This window comes from Danio rerio, chromosome 11 (assembly GCF_049306965.1).
Source record: "Danio rerio strain Tuebingen ecotype United States chromosome 11, GRCz12tu, whole genome shotgun sequence".
In the NCBI taxonomy this organism is placed as follows: Eukaryota; Metazoa; Chordata; class Actinopteri; order Cypriniformes; family Danionidae; genus Danio; species Danio rerio.
The window spans coordinates 28670715-28676328 of NC_133186.1; the positions used below are offsets into that span (position 1 = coordinate 28670715).

Consider the following 5614-nt stretch of genomic DNA (forward strand, 5'->3'; position numbering starts at 1 on the left):
ACACAGACGTAGGCAAATAAGCAGTGCTTTACAAGAATTTAAAACAAAGATTATAGAGAAGGTAAATGTCATCTCTAATGGAAAGAAGCACTCAAATTTAACATGGTGATAAGAATGAATGTGGCCTGTTTTCTCAAGCGTCGAGACAGCAGTGAGTACATACAGTTTTGAAGAAGACTGCATGAACGATGAAAGATAAGAGTGAAGTGGATATTTTTCTTGTGCCCATCAGATAAAGCAGCCATTTGCTTCGCCTAGTTTTGCAGTATATATATGCTCTTAAAAATAAAGGCCCTTTATGAGGATTATTGACTCAAAAAGGAGTCTTTAACATCCATGGATACTTATTTATTACACAAAAGGTTCTTTATAATGGAATGTTTTTATAATAAAAATATATATACATCACTGGTCAAAAGTTTGATGTCAGAAAATTATTATGTTCATTAAGGCAGCATTTATTAAATGTAAAAAAAAATACTAAATAGTTAAGTTCATTCATTCATTTTCTTGTCAGCTTTGTTCCTTTATTAATCTGGGGTCGCCACAGCGGAATGAACCGCCAACTTATCCAGCAAGTTCTGCCCTTCCAGCCGCAACCCATCTCTGGGAAACATCCACACATACACACACATTCATACACTACGGACAATTTAACCTCCCCAATTTACCTGTACCACATGTCTTTGGACTGTGGGGGAAACTGGAGTACCCAAAGGAAGCCCACACGAACGCAGGGAGAACATGCAAACTCCTCACAGAAACGCCAACTGAGCCGATGCTCGAACCAGCGACCCAGCAAACTTCTTGGTGTGAGGCGAACATGCTACCCACTGCGTTGCCGTAAATAGTTAAATATTTCTTCAAATTTTAAATAACTGCTTTCCTATTGTATATAAAAAATTAACTATTACTCCAGTAATTATTGATTTTAATACTAACATTAATAATAACAATAATAATAATGCTTATTCATATTAGAGTGATTTCTAAAGGTGGTGCAGTGGGTAGCATGATCACCTCACAGCAAGAAGGTCGCTGGTTCGAGCCCCGGCTGGATCAGTTGGCATTTCTGTGTGGAGTTTTCATGTTCTCCCTGTGTTGGCGTGGGTTTCCTCTGGGTGCTCCGGTTTCCCCCACAGTCTAAAGATGTGGTATAGATTAACTAAATATGCTAAATTGGCCGTAGTGTATGTGTATGAATGCAAGAGTGTATGGGTGTTTCCCAGTGTTGGGGAACAACAATTATTAAAATAAATTATAAACTACTTTTGAACAGTTATTTTATAGTGCAATAACATTTCACAATTTTACAATTTGTATAGTTTTAGTGAAATAAATGCTGAGCAGAATAAACTTATTTTAAAACATTAAAAATCACACTTTCTAACCGGTAGTGTATACAGTTGAAATCAGAATTATTAGCCCTCCTGTTTATTTTTGTCCTAAATTTCTGTTTAACGAAGGGAGGACTTTAAATCACCTTTTAAACATAACTTTTATAACTAATTTCTAATAACTGATTTATTTTATCTTTGTCATGATGACAGTAAATAATATATGAATAGATTTTTTTCAAGACACTTCTATACAGCGTGAAGTGGCATTTAAAGGCTTAACTAGGTTAATTAGTTAAACAAGACAGGTTAGGGTAATTAGGCAAGCTATTATGTAACATAAGTTTGTTTTGTAGACGATCAAAAAATATAGCTTAAAGGGGCTAATAATTTTGACCTTAAAATATATATTTTTTTCTAATAAAAACAACTTTTTTTCTAGCCAAAATAAAACAAATAAGACTTTCTCCAGAAGAAAAAATGTTATCAGACATACTGTGAAAACTTGCTCTGTTAAACATCATTTAGGAAATATTTGAAAAACAAAAATAAATACAAAGGTGGGCTAATAATTATATATGTATATATATATATATATATGAAACATTTTCATGAAGGTTTTTGTAGAAACCTAATGGTTCAGAATTTATTTATTTTAATTTATTTTGTAATTTACTTTCAAAAAAACATGGCTTATTTTTATTTGTTTATTTTTGTATTCATTTATTTAATTATATTGAATTAAAAATCATTTTTATTTATTGTTTACTTGAGATAAAAACAACTATTTTAGTGAAATGTGCATGATTTATTTTTATTCTTTTGCAAAAGTTTTGCACATGTAGTATTTTCACAAAAAGATAGTTTAATTTATAATTTAAAAGTTATTTTGTACTTGTTTTATTTTATTTAAATTTTAATCTGTATTAAAACAACACTGTTGATGAGTATAATTGAGTATAAAAAAATGAGTATAATTTATTTGACAAACCATGTGCACATATTCTTTAGACCACACACTTTTCCTGTTTTAATTCGAAGCTAAATAAACAATGCAATAAAAATAGATTTCCCCTTCTAGCATGGCTTGTAGAATTCAGGTCACGGCATGGTTATAACTGCACCATCTTATTTTGCTGATTTTCTTGGCAGGGCAGTAAATCACAATATGGTTTGAATTAAAACTCAAAGCAGTATGTTTGTGTTCATGCAAATATGTGAGCATGTTAAGACATTTTATTTTATGGCAAACAACAAAACACACATCATCTAACAAAACGTTTTGTCAGACTTTGGCATGGATTCAATATAAACAATCAGAAAGCACACTGAAATTTGGACACTAGGCGAACAAATAGAGCATTTCTTTTGCAGTGTGACTGATCTGTAGTGAGTTGCGTATCCAAAGTATGCAGTATGCCACCAAAAAAAGAAAAGAATCTATCCATTTTATTTTATTTTAGCCTTTATTGGATTTTTGGTCAGGAATTTTACTTTATTATTTATTTATCAATAATTATTTGAATGGTTTTTATTCCATTGTTCTATTGTTTTTTTAATACATGGTAGAGCAGCATACACAACTGAGATAAAAACAAACAGACAGAGTTGTTGATGCAGAGCTTGCTGCAGATGCTTTTTGTTAATGATTTGCAGGCATGTCAAAAGGCCAAGGACTTGCCACTGAAGGACAATAATAAGCAGCTGTGGACTGAGCCAACAACTCTGAGATGCCCATATTGGACTGAAAAAGCAAAACGTGGCTATGTGAAAATGTGCAGCTGTGTAAAGCATCATAAACAGCTGCTAAATTAAGTAGAGGATACGGTTAATGAAGTCTCCATAGTCAGGTAAAGGATTTTAGAATGTTTTTATTATTTATGCATTTACCTTGTCTGAACAGTATGAAAATTTAATTAATTTTATTTATTTATTTTAGACTTTCTTTGAAGTTTTCAGGTCAATGATTTAATTTTTTTATTTATAATTATTATAATTATAATGTGTTTATCCATTAGTCTGTCTGTCTAAAATGTTTGTGGGTTTTATTTAATTAATTAGTTGATTAGTTGTTTGTTTGTTTGTTTATATTTATCAATTCATTCATTCATTCATTTTCTTGTTGGCTTAGTCCCTTTATTAATCCGAGGTCGCCACAGCGGAATGAGCCGCCAACTTATCCAGCAAGTTTTTTTACGCTGCGGATGCCCTTCCAGCCGCAGCCCATCTCTGGGAAACATCCACACACACACACACACACACACACACACACACACACACACACACACACACACACACACACACACACACACACACACACACTCATACACTATGGACAATTTTGCCTACCCAATTCATCTGTACCGCATGTCTTGCAAACTCCAGACAGAAACGCCAACTTAGCCGAGGTTAGCGACCCAGCAACCTTCTTGCTGTGAGGCGACAGCACTACGTACTGTGCCACTGCGTTGCCCTTATTTATATTTATGTTTATATTTATAATTATTTTTTATTAATTAATTATTTATATATCAAATTTTTTTTTTTAAGTTTTCAGGTCAAGGATTTTCTTTTTTTATTAATAATTATAATTTATTTAAATATCTCTGTCTGTCTGGAATATTTTAAGATTTTATTTTTATATTTATTTATATTTATTTTTATTTTTATTCTTTTTTATTCTTTCCTTTGTTCATTTATTTAATTTAATTTTCTTTATTTTTTATTTTTAGACTTTCTTTGAAGTTTTCAGGTCACTGATTTCCTTTTTATTAATAATTTAGATTTATTGATATACATATCTGTCAGGAATGTTTGTGGTTTTTATTTATTTATTTATTTATTTATTTATTTATTTATTTAACTCTTTTATTTTAGAGTTTTTTAAGTTTTGAGGTCAAAGATTTTAGTTTTTGTTTTTAATTGGCAACAATTATAATTTGTCTCTAGATAGGACTGAATGAATGAATGAATGACTATATATGACTCTGGAACTTTTTATGGGTTTTAATTTAATTTAATTTAATTTAATTTAATTTAATTTAATTTAATTTAATTTAATTTAATTTAATTTAATTTAATTTAATTTAATTTAATAATACATTTTATTTAATTTTATTTTAGCATAGTTTAGTTTAGCATAGTTTAGTTTAATTTAGACTTTCTTTGAGGTTTCCAGCTCAAGAGTTTCCTTTTATGTTTTATTTATTCATGTTTATTTATTTGTCTGACATTTGTTTGGGATTTTATTTTACCTGAAGCTTTTTTTAAAATCCAACACTCAGACAAGAACCGAAGTTATAATAAAGCAAACTACTATAACAAAGAACTATCCAGAGTGTTTTACTTTCCAAAAGAGTGAACTGAACTGCACTGTTTGTTTATCTACAGTCACTGCTTCATATTTCCTCATCCCATCATCAGTCATGGACAAGATGAGACAACCCTTATTGGGCAATAGCTGGTGTCCAGTTACATCTGACTTACAGACACGGATTTAACCACAAACTGTACTTGTCTCATAAATGCAACAGATATTTGCATAGAACTTGTGTCATATTAAAGAAGTTGCAACATGGGCTTCTTTGTTTAAGAAAAGTCAGACTGACACACTGAAAATAATCCCATGTCAAAACAATCACACTATTTCAGGGACAATCTGAGGTTTGACTGTCTCTGAATTTCAAGCAGAAGTATTTGTTACATGATAAAAAGAGATGGTGAAGAAGTCCAGGGGCTGCTTGACATTGAAGAGAAAGTAAAACTATACACAAAGGCTGTGTTTAAAAGGTGTTTTTCTCCTGAAGGAATATGGCTGTGCTCCCAGACATCTACATTTTACAGCGTTAAAGCTTCACTAATGAGTCTCTGTTCTATTTTCAATTCCTGATTCTAATAAAACAGGCTGTGTGCACTGAAATAACACCTCGCCCAAACCAACAGTAGGCACATTTACAGCACAATTCAGCTTTTCATAATTATATATGGGTTTGATATATGGATATTGATGCTATGTGGATTTTTCAGGCGGTATACAATGTCAAAGTGTGTCTTAAAAAGCTGTTCTAAATATAAGTGGCTGTAATTTCCATGCAAAAAAGAAGAAATGATATGCTTGTTTGCCATAAGTGGATATTGTGAATGTGTGTCTAAATGAAAATGTCAAAATGAAAGTTTGCATCAAAGCTGTAGGAAGTATAACCAGTACTTCCTTTTTAGTGTGGTTGGCATTTTGTTATAACACATCCCGCACACAGAGGTTTTGCCAACCACTGTGC

General features: G+C 31.4%; 1 long non-coding RNA gene across 1 annotated transcript; it reads left to right on the forward strand.

The window, feature by feature from the left end:
- On the forward strand, window positions 1-5614 carry LOC141376612 (uncharacterized). Its single transcript, XR_012387179.1, has 3 exons — window positions 1-151; window positions 2994-3187; window positions 4728-5614. It is a non-coding gene; the product is annotated as an uncharacterized lncRNA (long non-coding RNA).